The sequence below is a fragment of the Bos indicus x Bos taurus genome, chromosome 5, assembly GCF_003369695.1.
Source record: "Bos indicus x Bos taurus breed Angus x Brahman F1 hybrid chromosome 5, Bos_hybrid_MaternalHap_v2.0, whole genome shotgun sequence".
NCBI lineage: Eukaryota > Metazoa > Chordata > Mammalia > Artiodactyla > Bovidae > Bos > Bos indicus x Bos taurus.
Window position 1 is genome coordinate 93862509 of NC_040080.1, and position 14716 is coordinate 93877224.

Below are 14716 nucleotides of genomic sequence, written 5' to 3' on the forward strand. Positions count from 1 at the left end.
GAGGATCCAGAAGACAGACATTTTTAAAAAATATTATTTATTTATTTGGCTGTGCCATGCCCCAGCAGTGGCACTCAAGATCCTCCATTGTGGCACTTGAAATCTCCAGTTGCAGTCCACAGGCTCGGTGGTTGTGGAGTGTGGGCTTAGTTGCTCTGTGGCATGTGGATCTTAGTTCCTCAACCAGGGTTCGAACCTGTGTCCCTTGCATTGCAAGGCAGATTCTCAACCACTGGACAACCAGGGTAGTCCCCAGAAGACAGATCTTTCAACACTACTGTGAGAAATTTGTAAAGGGAGCCCCAGAATCCTTGGAATCTGTGATCACTCTTCTCTGTAGGCCAGACCTTACAGTGGGCATTACAGTCACTGAGCTGGGAAACCTAAATATGGTGGGAGTAATTGGATCTCGGGGTGGCAGGGCCAAGTGGCAGTGCTCAACACCAAAGGTAAGGTAGGCATAGTTACCGTAGTGAATAGCAGAGTCAGAGCAGCAGTCTGAATAGTCTGACTCTCGCAGACCTATGACATCGGCTAGGTGATCATGACATTCCTAGAAGTGAAACAGATAAGAAGCCTACTAAATTTCCTACTTGAGCTGTATAAGGAGAAAATTTCTAGGTAAGGCAAACAAAGACATAACTTGGATCCTGAAAACAGAGAGTCATTGCCCTTCAATCAATTCCCGCACTTGAGCTACTTTACAGACTTGGGACCACTTGAATGAAGGGGAGGCTGGGTTCCTTCCCTTGAGGAAGCACCCTGGTACACCACCAAAAATTTCATAATCTTTCTCTCATCCTTCCCCAAAGAGACCTAAAGCCTTTTACCAGGATGACTGCATTGGGGAAAAGAAAATAATCAGAACTTTCAGGGACTACTGTGCCTTGACTCTGAATTGACATTAATTTCAAGAAACTCAAATCAAACACAAACATCACTGTGGCCAACTAGTCAGAGTAGGAAGTTAGGTGATCAATGGAGATTTAGCTCAGGTCCTTCTCACAGTAGGCCCAGTGTTTCCCCAAACCCATCCAGTGCTTATTTACCCAGTTCCAGAATGCATAATCCCATAAAACTTGCCTATTTGGTCTGTGCAGAAGACAGATGGATCTCGGGAAATGACAATGGATAGGCTTAACCCGGTGATCACTCCAGTTGTAACTGCAGGATGAGGTGTAGTTTCATTGCCTTAGCAAATTAACACACAACTCTTAATCTGGGAAATGTTTTTTTCTCTATCAATAAAGCCTCCCAGAAGCTGTTTGCTTTAAGTTGGCAAGGCCAGTGATACACTTTCACTGTGCTACCTCAGGGGTGTATTAACTCTCCAGTCCTATGTCTTAATTTAGTTCACAGGGATCTTGAAGGTCATTCGTTTCCACAAGATATCACACTGGTTCATTTCATCATTGACAGAATGTTTACAGATGTAGTGAGCAAGAAGTAGCAACTATTTTAGATTTCTTGGGGAGACATGTGCATTGCAGAAGGTGGGAAATAAATCTGACAATTCGGGAGTCTTCTACCTCAGTGAAATTTCTAGGGATCCAGTGGTGTGGCGCATATCAAGATATCCCTTCCAAGATGAAGGGTAAGTTGTTGCATCTGGTCCCTCCTGCAACCAGTAAAGAGGAAGATGCTTAGTGGGGGCCTCTTTGAATTTTGGAGGCAACTTATTTCTCCTTTGGATGTGTTCCAAAGTGACTCAAAAGTTGCTAGTTTGGAGGGAGGGGCCCAGAACACAAGAAGGCTCTGCAACAGGTCTTGTGCAAGCTGCTCTCGCACTTGGCCACATGATCTAGCAGACCCAACGGTGCTTGATGTGAGTTGTGTATATGCTCTTTGGAGTTTTTGGCAGGCTCCTCTTGGTGAATTGCATCATAGCACCTTAGAATTTTGGAGCAAAACCCTGCCATCTCTGCAGATAAATCCTCTCCTTTTGAGAAAGTTTTTGGTCTGCTATTGGACCTTTCCAGAAACTGAATCCTTATCACTGAGCAACCAAGTTACCATGTAACCTCAGCTGCCCAGCCTCATGAACTGAGTGTTATCTGGCCCACTAAGTGAGAAAGTTGTGTGTGCAGAGCAGTACTCTATTGTCAGATGGAAGTAGTAGATATGAGATTGGGCTTGACCAGGCCTTGAGGGCACAGTAAGTTATATGAAATGGCCCAAATGCCCCTGATCCCCACTCCTGCTACACTGCCATCTCTCTCCCAGCCTGAAACTATGGCCTCATCCAGAGTACCCTGTGATCACTTGACAAAGGAAGAGATGTAGGCCTGGTTTACAGACAGTTCTATGTGATGTGCAGGTATTAGGCTGCAGTAGACAGCTGCAGTATTACAGCCCTTTTCAGGAGTATTTTTGAAGGACATTGGAGAAGGGAAATCCTCCCAGGGGGCAGAACTCAAAGCAGTACACCTGGTTGCTCACTATGCTTGAAAGAAGAAATGGCCAGGCATGTGATTATATACCGATTTATGGGCTGTGGTTAATGGTTTGGCCAGGAGGTCAGGGACTTGGAAAGAACATAAGTGGAAAATTGGGGACAAGGAAATTTAGGGAAGAAGTATGTACACAGGGAAATCCCTGGAAGTCCAGTGGTTAGGACTCAGTGCTTTCACTGCCGTGGGCCTGGGTTCAATCCCTGGCCAGGGAACTAAAGATCCTACAAGCCATGTGGCCCAATCAAAAAAATTAAAACAACAACAAAGAAAGAAAGAAAGAAAAACAAAGTTATGTATTCAGACTTCTTTGAATAGGCAGGAAAAAAGTTGGAATATCTGTGTACATTGTGAAAGGTCACCAAAGGATGACCTCAGCAGAGAAGGATTTTAATAATTCTGTGGATATCGGTCAGCCTCCTTCCCAAGCTGCTCCTGTAATTACTCAGTGGGCTCATGAACAAAGTGGCCATGGTGGCAGGGATGGAGGTTATGCATGGGTTCAACAACATGGACTTCCATTCACTAAAGCCAACCTGACTATGGCCACTGCTAAGCACCCGTTTTGGGACCATTCCTCAGGGTGATCAGCCAGATACCTGGTGGCAGGTTGAATACCCTGGACAATGGAAGGGGCAGCATTTTGTTTTTACTGGAATAGATACTCTGGATATGAATTTTTCCTTCCTTGCACACAATGCTTCTGCCCAAGCTACCATCCATGGATTTATGGAATGTTTAATCCACTGTTGTGGGATTCCATACAGTATTGCTTCTGATCAAGGAACTCATTTCACAGCAGAATAAGTGCAGCAGTGGGTCCATGCTCATGGAATTCACTGGTCTTACCATGTTCTCTACCATCTAAAAGCAGTTGGTTGATAGAACAGTGAGACTCAATTATAGTCTGCTGGGTGGCAACATCTGATTATTTTTGCTAATGTCTTGGGTTGGCCAAAAAGGTCTTATGGAAAAAACCGAGTGAACTTTTGGCCAATCCAATGTAAGAACAGTTGATTTTTGCATGTTGATCTTGTATCCTGTGAACCTCACTAAATTCTTAAGTCTAGTGTTTTTTTAGTAGAGTCTAGAATTTTCTGTAAAAGTAATCATGTTACCTATGCAAAATGACAGTTTTACTTTTTTTCTAAAATGTATGCTTGTTATTTCTTTTTCTTTATGCACCAACTAGAATCTTGAATATGATACTGAATACAAGTGGTGAGAACAGTGAAAAGTGAAAGTCGCTCAGTCGTGTCTGACTCTTTGCAACCCCATGGACTATACAGTCCATGGAATTCTCCAGGCCAGAATACTGGAGTGGGTAGCCTTTCCCTTCTCCAGGGGATCTTCCCAACCCAGGGATCAAACCCAGGTCTCTCACATTGCAGGCAGATTCTTTTACCAGCTGAGCTACCAAGAAAGCCTGGTGAAAGCAGACGTCTCTATAATTCTTGGTACATTTCTATATATTTCAAATGATTCACATTTGAAATTAAATGTCAAATTCAAAGGACATTTAGAACATCACTTACATTGTAATTCCTGACAAAAATGCATAATCTGAATAGAACCATGAGGAAATATCAGACCTACTTGATTGTGGAACATTCTACAAAAAACTATACTATAATCTTCAAAAGTGATGTTCTAAATTAAATGTTAAAATTAAAGGAAAAACACAAGAATAGTAAAGGAAATGATGTTCTAAATTAAATAGTAAAGGAAGTGATGTTCTAAATTAAATGTCAAAATTAAAGGAAAAACACAAGAACAGTACAAATAACTTTTCCCCCGCCTTTGAGACATGATGTCTCATCAGCTCTGAATACTTTAGTGTCTGATTTCTATCAAGTAGGGCATTCTCCTACACAACCACAATAGAGCCATCAGAATCTGGAAATTGATATTTGATATACTACTACCATATAACCCACAGGCCCTGCTCAAGTTTTGCCAGTTGTCCAAAAAATATTCCTCAGTGCAAAAGGATTCCCTTTTTTGTGTGTGTGTTGCTGAGGTAGCACAGTGCAAAAGGGTAATGTGTTGCATTCATTCTCTTTCAATATGGAATTTGTCTTGGTCTTTTCTTGATTTTCATGATCTTGACACTTTTAAAGATTATAGGATAGTTTTTTGTAGAATGTTCTTCAATCAAGTATGTCTGATATTTCCTCATGATTCTATTCAGATTATGCATTTTTGTCAGGAATTACAACGGAAGTGATGTTCTAACTGCATTCTCAAGCCTGTATATTATTTTGATTTGTCCCATTAATGGTAATGTTACTAACTTTCATCCCTTATGGTGATGTCTTCAGATTTCTCCACTGTAAAATTATTCTTTTCCCTTTTTTAGTTAATGAGTATTGTGTGGGAAAGTACTTTGAGAGTATGGAAATATCCTACCCCTCATCAAATTTTCATTTGTTTTAGTATTCATTGGTGTTTTGTGGCCTAATTATTTCTGATGGCTTCTAAATGGCGTTTTCTAAGTCCATCATTGCTTCTACATTAATTAGTTGTCATTTTACTGAGAAAACCTTTTTCTTCTTCCCTTCTATTTATTAATTATTCCTATCAGAATGACTCACAGATTCCTGTTTTATTCAGTGGATTATAATCTTTTACTGTTATTATTTAGTTTGATGTTCAAATTATCACAGATTTGGCCAGTGGGAGCCCCTTTAAGCTTTTTTTTTTTACTTTTTTTAATTTGGAATAGTTGCTTTAAAGCTCTCGTTTATGTCCTTTTGAAATGATGCGCCCATCATTTTTTGGAAATATAATTGACTCACAATTTTATATTAGAGGTGTGCAACATAGTGATTTGATATTTTTGTACACTGCAAAATGATCACCATGGTAAGTCTAGCTGCCGTCTGTTACCATACAAAGTTATTACAGTACATTATTGACTACTCCCTATGCTGTACACCACATCTGTGACTGCTTTTATAAGTGACATGTCCCCATCATTATTTGAGCATTCTGCACTTTGTCCTGGCACAACCGTATATTTCAGGTTCATCTTGTAGTTCCCTCCCCAGACCCTGAAACAACCATTTTCCCATGGAGCAATGGTTCTTTTCAGTGGAGAATTAGTATTTAGAAACCATAGATCAATGTTTTGGGGTATCACTATTCCCAAGTCCTCTCAGTGAACTGAATTGGGGGGAAATGTGTGTATGTGTGTGCCTGCTAAATTGCTTCAGTTGAAAAAGAATAAAAACAAATTGCTTCAGTCGTGTTCAACTCTTTGCAACCCGATGGACTGCAGCCCACTAGGCTCCCCTGTCCATGGGATTCCCCAGGCAAGAATACTGGAGTGGGTTGCCTTGCCCTACCTCCAGGGGATCTTCCTGACCCAGGGATCTAACTGGTGTCTCTAATGTCTCCTGCACTGGCAGGTGGGTTCTTTACCACTAGAGCCATCTGGGAATATTTTTTGTATATACATTTTACCCAAATACCTCTAATTCTAACCTAATGTTACAGGGTTCATTCTGATTTTTTTTCCACAGTTGAACCTTTTATCTGGCAGAAGAAACCTGGCTCCCTTTGTCCTCAATATATTTATTTGAACAATCCCACTTATATATAACCAATTTTCTGTTGCTGCCGCTCCCTCTCCCTGACCACAGATGCCTGCTTAAGCTCCAATGCTCCATGCCAGACTCCCACCGTGGTTTCCAAACATGGAATCGGAACCCTCTTTACCCTCTTCAGGCTCTAACATACTGCATGAGCCACTGCTGCTACTCTTTCTAGCTGGACTCCTACATTCCCCACCTAAAGGCTTTTAGGCTGAATTACTCAGGAAGGAAGGAAGAAGAAAGGAAGGAAGAAGAAAGGAAGGAAAGTAAGAAGATAGCAGGCTCATAATTATTTTTTAACTAAGGGGAAAAAAGCCTCCAATCATTTTGATTGCGGATTGTCATTCACAGGAGTATTGATGGCTGCTCTTTTACTTGTGGCCAAAAGAAAATGAGGTTTTATTAAACTGCGTATGGTTAATCTGTGTCCATGATATTTTTAATGATTTACATAGTTATAGCCTAAAGAACTATGTTTCAGATAACCACATATGCAAATTAAGGAGACAAAAAAAATAGAATAGTTGGATCCAAGAGACCTACCATTCAGTATTACTCTTTCATCTTTGACTAAGCTCTGAAGTACAGGCTTCTATTCTAGCTGAAGAATATGCCTCAGACACTTATAGATAAGCCATGCTCTGCAGCTTTTGTTATACTGAGTCAGTTGTAAGATTTGAGAATTATCTTAGATGGGAGATGTCAGATCTGAACCAATAATGGATGATAAATATTTCACACTGATTCAGGAAGGCAGCAGTGCAAAAGAGCATGGGCTCTGAACCCACACTGGCTTCCAATCTGCCTTCTCATATTTACCAGTAGTGGGAGCTTGCAAAAACTGCTCAGCCTCTTTAGGCCTTAACATCTTCATTTCTAAAATGGAAATTCTATATAACAGGGTTGCAGATTAAGCAATACCCTTAAAGCAGTGTCTGGCACTAGAGGTGGATTTGCCTTGAAAACTAAAGATATTTAAGTTTCAGGGAATCTCACTTGCACAGGCTATCTCTATGGCCCTGCAATTAATTTTATATTTCTAATTTTTTTCTTTTTCTTAAAGAGAATCCCCAAATTGTATAAACTTCAGGCCCTACTCATCTGGGTCTGCTCCTCTTTGGCACATAATAAGTACTTGGTAAATGTTGGTTTTTATGACTTACATCTGATAGTAAGAGTGGTCCTTTATGGTATTTTTATTTTCAAATTTTGTGTATGTGTATTTTTCAGTTTTTAAGTTGCCCCAAGAGATTTAGCATGCACCTTGTAGAAAGATAAACTGTAAGATAACCCATAATGTAGGATATTTCTTTCATTCATTCATCCATTAAAAAAAAATTTATTGAGTGGCTACTATATCATAGGTGGTCACAGTCTTGTGGCCAAGACTGACATGTACGTATATAATGATAGTATGAATAGTAAGTACTATAATAAATGTATATACAGACAAAAAGAGGGACAACAAACTCTAGAGTGAGTTCACGAACTTGGGCTTTTGACTGAGATATTTTAGTGGATAAATATGAGATTTGGAGGGTGGAGATTTAGACATATTCAAAGGACTTAATTCCTTCACTGAATAAGTATTTATCAAGGATCTGTATTATGGCAGGTACTGTTCTAAATTCTGAAGATACAGTGATAAACGAGTAGGGGGAGAGCTAGGCTTTCGTGGAGCTTACACTCAAGTGGTGGGGGCACCGAGCAGGGTAATGAGTGTGTGTATGAGTGTGTGTCCACTCTAAACTGAAAATGGTAAGAGAAGGTCTTTCTGAGGAGAAAACATTTAAGGTGAGGATTGAATGACAAGGAGGAGTCAGACGTGAAAAGATGGGGAGAGGGAGGGGCACTCAAATGCAAGAGTTGCTGGTAACAAGACCTGGAATAGCCAAAACACTTTTGAAAAAGAAAACGAAGTTAGAGGACACACACAACCTGATTTAGAGATTTACTATAGGGAGTTTCTGGTGGTCCAGGGGTTAAGAATCTGCCTTGCAATGCAGGGTACTCAGGTTCAATCCTTGGTTTGGGAACTAAGATCCCACATACTGTGGAGCAACTAAGCCTGTGCACCACAGCTAGAGAAGCCTGGGCCACACCACTAGAGAGTCCGTGAGCCACAACGAAAGATCCCACATGATGCAGAATTTACAACTCATACCTTGCACCACATAAAAACGTCAATTTGAAATGGATATAGACCTAATTATGAAACCCAGAACTATAAAACTTCTATGAGAAAATATAACTGAAAGTCTTTATAATTTGGGGTTAAGCAGAGATTTCTTATCTAGGGCACAAATGCCACAAGCCATTAAAAAATTGATAAATTTGGACTTCATCAAAATTAAAAACTTCTGTCTTCCAAAAGATCCTATTTAAAATATGAAAAACACAGCCATGGATGGGGAGAAAATGTATGAAAAACATATACCTGATAAAGACTGCTATCCAGAATACAAAAAGAACTCTCACAACTTAGAAGAAAACAGTCTAACTTTTAAAATGGGCAAAAGGTTTGAATAGACATTTCACCCAACAAATATATAAAAAGATGCTGAACATCATTAGACTTTATGGGAATGCAAATTAAACCACTGTGCCATATTACCATATACCCATTAGAATGGCTAAAATTAAAAACAGATAATACAAAATGCTGGGGAGGGTGAGGAGCCACTGGAACTCTCACACACTGCTGACAGGAGTGTAAAATGACATACTCCCTTTGGAAAACAGTTTGGCAGTTTCTTATAAAGTTCTACCAGAGAAGGCAATGGCACCCCACTCCAGTACTCTTGCCTGGAAAATCCCATGGACGGAGGAGCCTGGTAGGCAGCAGTCCATGGGGTTGCTAAGAGTCAGACACGACTGAGCGACTTCACTTTCCACTTTTCACTTTCATGCATTGGAGAAGGAAATGGCAACCCACTCCAGTGTTCTTGCCTGGAGAATCCCAGGGACGGGGGAGCCTGGTGGGCTGCTGTCTATGGGGTCGCACAGAGTCGGACACGACTGAAGCGACTTAGCAGCAGTAGCAGCAGCAGTATAAAGTTCCACAAACACTCACCATATAAGCCAGAAATCCCACTTTTGGTTATTTACCCATCAGATCAGATCAGATCAGTCGCTCAGTCGTGTCTGACTCTTTTCGACCCATGAATTGCAGCACGCCAGGCCTCCCTGTCCATCACCAACTCCCAGAGTTCACTGAGACTCACGTCCATCGAGTCAGTGATGCCATCCAGCCATCTCATCCTCTGTCGTCCCCTTCTCCTCTTGCCCCCAATCCCTCCCAGCATCAGAGTCTTTTCCAATGAGTCAACTCTTCGCATGAGGTAGCCAAAGTACTGGAGTTTCAGCTTTAGCATCATTCCTTCCAAAGAAATCCCAGGGCTGATCTTCAGAATGGACTGGTTGGATCTCCTTGCAGTCCAAGGGACTCTCAAGAGTCTTCTCCAACACCACAGTTCAAAAGCATCAATTCTTCGGCGCTCAGCCTTCTTCACAGTCCAACTCTCACATCCATACATGATCACAGGAAAAACCATAGCCTTGACTAGACGAACCTTTGTTGGCAAAGTAATGTCTCTGCTTTTGAACATGCTATCTAGGTTGGTCCTAACTTTCCTTCCAAGGAGTAAGCATCTTATGCCTACATAAAGACTTGTACATGAGTGCCTGTGGCAGCTTTATTATAATAGCTCAAAACTGGAAATTACCTAGATGGCTATCAGCTGGTGAATATATACATTAATTATAGTACATCTGTATAATGAAATACTACTCAGCAACAAAAAGGAACAATACATGCAACAACACGGATGAATCTCAAAAGCATTTCGTGAAGGGAAAGCAGACAGACACAAAACCCTACATACTGCATGATAGCATTTAGTGGCATTCTGGAAAAGACAAACCATAGGGACAAGAATCAACTCGGTGGTTGCTTGAGGCTGTGGTGGTTGTGATGGAGGGGAATGACTACAGAGAGGCATAAAAGAAGATGCTGAGGTCATAGAAATGCACACATCTCAACTGCAGTGATTCTATTACTATACACATCACCAAAACTCAGCACATTTAAAAATGCTGAACTTGATTGTACATAAATTCCTCACTAGGTCTGAATTAAAAAATAATCACCTATAGGAATAAGTGCAGTTTTAAAATGTTTCCACAAATTCTACACTTGATCTTAGTCAGAAGGCTGAGAATTGATTACCTACAAATTCTTTGACATGCCTCACTTCAAAAGGTAGAGCCTAATTCTACTCTCCTTTGGTGTAGTCTGCATTGACTTAGTGACACACTGCTAAGAAACAGATGATGGCAGAGTGACAGTGTGTGACTTCTTTTGCCAACAACCATTTAGGTGAGACATCTTGGAGTTAGATCTTTGAACCTCAATCCTTGAGTCAACAGGGGCTACAGCTCTGGCCAATTTCTTGTCTGCAACCTCATGAGAAATCCTGAGCCAAAAGCAACTAGCCAAGCCAGTTCTGAATTCCTGATCCACAGAAACTGAGATAATAAATATTTGTTGTTTTAAGCCAGTAAGTCTGGGGTAATTTGTTACACAATTGTAAATAGATTATTGAGATGAGAGGAGTAATCTGAGGTAAAGTTGGAGAGGTAGATAGAGACAAGATCTTGTAAAAACTTACCAGGCATTTTGACGACTTCAGATTTGATTCCAAGTCTAATGGTAAGCCACTGGTGGTTTTATTCAGAAGAATATGAATCACAATTTCAGAACAGTGATTACAAATCCCAAAGAATACAAATCACAATACCAATTTCACTTTCAGTAATCGTTTCACTATGGAGTGGTCAAGAATGAAGGCAGGGAGACCGTTAGGAGGTCATTTGGTAGTACAGGTAAGAGAGGGTGGTGACTGAGACGAGGGTGGTGACAGTGGATATGGATGTATAGAGTGAAGGAAGTAGAGGAATCAAAGATGAGCCTAACCTCCCTGGCAGTCCAGTGGTTAAGACTCCACACTCTCAGTGCAGGGGGCACGGGTTTGATGCCTGGATGGGGAGCTAAAATCCCACATGCAGTGCAGTGCAGCCAAAAAAAATATTTAAAAATAAAATTAGCCTACAGTTTTGTTTTTTTTTTTGTCTGAATAGTTGAAATGATGATAACTGCAAAAAGGGATATATTGGGAGAGGTGATGAATGAAATCAAGAACTGAAGGAGTGTATAAGCATAACGTATTTGAGAAACTGCAAATAGGTCAGTATGGTTGGAGTTTATGGTGATTGGATAGGAAGAGAGAGTGATGAGAAAGTAGACTGAAAAGACAGGCATGAAAGAAAGGCCCTCTTTATCACCATAAAATGTCTGGTCCTTATCCAGTTAGTCACTGGGAGTCACTAAAAGATGTTTAAGTAAGAGAATGATTGATCAAATCTACACGTTAGAGAACAGCCATATAGAGTTTGGATTGAAGATGAGAGATAACGGAAAGCAGCAGACATTACGAGTAACTTTCTGATTTTTAGGAGGCAGCATAGTACAGCAGAAAGAACACAAATGACTTTGGAATCAGAGGGACTCAAGTTCAAATCTTGGCATAGCAAGTTACCATCTACTACGGCTTGAACTGTGTCCCCCTCCAAATTCATATGTCAAAGTCCTAACCCCCAGTATCTCAGAGGTGCCCTTTTTGGTCAATAGAGTTATTGTAGATGTAATTAGTTAAGATAAGCTCATACTGGAGTAACGCAGACTCCTAATTCAATATGACTGGTGTCCTTATAAAAAAGGGGAAATTTGGTCACAGACATGCCACCTAAATATGAAAGCATAGATCTACAGGTCAAAGAATGCCAAAAATTACCAGCAAACCACTAGAAGAGAGGGGAGAGGCATGGAACAGACTCTGCCTCATAGTCCTCGGAAGGAACCGACTCTGCCAACACCCGGATCTTAGACTTTTAGCCTTCAGAACGTGAGAGAATACACTTCTGTCAAGCCACTCAGTTTGTGGTATTTTGTTATGGCAGCCCTAGTAAACTAATACACCATCTGTGTGACTTAGGCAAATTATTTTATTTTGCTAATCTCCAGTATCCTAATCTGTAAAATGGAGGCAATTGTATCTACCTGATAAAATGGTCACAGAGATGAAATGATATGGGATTTGTAGAACATCTGGCACTGCATAAATACTATTTTACATTTGTGAGACACTAATGCTATCCGTCGGCAATGCAGGAGACCTTGGTTTGATTCCTGGGAAGGTCCCCTGAAGAAGGAATAGGCTACTCACTTTAGTATTCTTGGGCTTCCCTGGTGGCTCAGATGGTAAAGAATCTGCCTGCAATGCAGGAGACCTGGGTTCAATCACTGGGCTGGAAAGATCCCCTGGAGAAGGGCATGACAACCCATTCCAGTACTCTTGCCTGGAGAATCCCCATGGACAGAGGTGCCTGGCAGGCTACAGTCCACAGGGTCACAAAGAGTTGGACACGACTGAGCAGCTAAGATTTCTTTCAATGCTACCCATTGGGCATCCTTGGTGGCTCAGTGGTAAAGAATCCGCCTGTAGTGCAAGAGACACAGAGACACAAGTTTTATCCCTGGATGGGGAAGATCCCCTGGAGAAAGAAATAGCAACCCACTCCAGTATCATCACCTGGGAAAACCCATGGACAGAGAAGTCTGGTGGGCTACAGTTCTTGGGGTTGCAAAGAGTTGGACATGACTGAGCGACTGAACAACAACAATGCTATCTAAGGAAAATGGGACATTTCTGGACATTCTGGGAAAGACTGACTACAACTATAAGAGTCATGTGCAATACAACCTAAGAGGAACAGGTTGGAGAAAATGATCTCGGAATCCCTATTTCCTGTTGGACTCCTTAGAAAGGAGTCCTGGGATTGTCTTGCATTTTGTGAAAATGTAGCTTCTTTGGGGACAGAACACTAGTACAAGAACCAAAAACACCTTCAAAGGCAGGAAGGTTGAGGTTAACTAACATCCTATGCTGTGGTAATGTTGGGAAGGAAAGAAGCGAACAAAGCTGGAGAAGAATGGGCCAGATGCCTTAAGCCTCCAGGTTTCCCAGCTCACTTCCTTAGGTAAAAGATTTAGGCTGGGGGTTGTCCTCTTCTCAGCTCCATAAGGGAAACCTAACAGAGGCCTCACCAGTCTCTGGAACGCCTAGTCCTTTCAAGCAGGGAGTCTCTTGCCAAAGCAAACAATCCCAGCTCTACGATTGTGCTCTGGCTGGGGTAGGGGAGAACAAAGATCCCTTTCTTTGCTTCCCCAACTCTTTGGCTCCAGCCAAAGGCACTGTTTACACAGTCTTCCCTGGTGAAGAATTTGTTCCGTTTCTCTCTAGGTTACAGTTGGAAAAGATTGACTCCCTCCTTGCCTGATCCTTTTCCCTAGACCCCTGGACAAGAAAGGTGTCTGATACCTGAAGCCTTCCACCCTCAGAAAAGATGTCAGGCCACAGGAGTAACTCCAGACCCTTTGGTGACGTGACAGAGAACCTTACAGTTTTGGTGGCAGAAAGCCTGTCTGGCTGGGAAAGGGAGGCTGGCTGGAGCAATCAAGAGCCTAACTTGTCTCCATTCCAATTCTGTTTATCCTCTCTCTCTCACTCCCCAGGGCTTCCTAGGCTTTCCCAGGTCAGTATCTAGGAGTGAATCAAATAGACAAAATCCAGGGCAGACTTGGGTTCTTTCTTTAAAAGGATATTAAGGTGGGTAGGATGAAAACAATGTTTTTTTAGCAGGAAAAGTTTTCTGTGGTCTTTAGTTTACTAACTCCAGCAGCACATATGTTTCCCTCCAGCTCCCAAAACAAAAGCAAGAAGGAGAAAAGGAAGCCCCAGAGTGGTGGAGTCTAATTTTAGCCCTGGCAGAGAGTCCTAGTGTTAAATTACTCCTGGTAAATTGGTAACTAAAAAACAGAAGAGATAAAGACAATTTACAAGATCTAGGTCTCCAGCAAGAATTTTTTTTTTTTTTAATTTGGCTGTCCTGGGTTTTAGGTGTGGTACGAAGGATCTTTGATCTTTAGTTACAGCAATGTAAACTCCTAGTCTTGGAAAGTGGGATCTAGTTCCCTGATCAGGGATCAAACCCAGGTCCCCTGCATTGGGGACGCAGAGTTATACCCACTGGACCACCAGGGAAATTTCCTCCAGCAAGAATTTTAAAATCTAATTTCATTTATTTCTATGTCATCTCTAGGAGGCACATCTCAAGAAAATGTGCCTCTCATTTCACAAAAGGGAAGGAATTGAAGCACAAGAAGAATTAACCAAAAGTGACTTGAACCCAGGATTGTGGGACTTTCAATCTGGTCAAGTCCATAGGCTAAGCTGTTTTTGAAAATTTTATGAGTTTTTGCATTGTACAGATTTTACCTGAGCTAAATCCCCACTGACTATCCTCCTGTTGTTAAGGGAGTTATGGGCTAGGTGTTTGTTACCCTTTGCAGCTATGTTTTGGAAACTTAAAAGTCCTTGCTTCAGATAGTGGAAGAAGTGGATTGAAAAGCCTTAGGGGTGCAATGGGGATGGAAATCTGTTAGGCATAGATATCATTCCACAACATATGTATAAACACCACCCCTCAACTACCCTCCCCAGTAAGATCTACAGAATTGGTTTCTCTAAAAGCAGCAACGCAGTTCCTAGA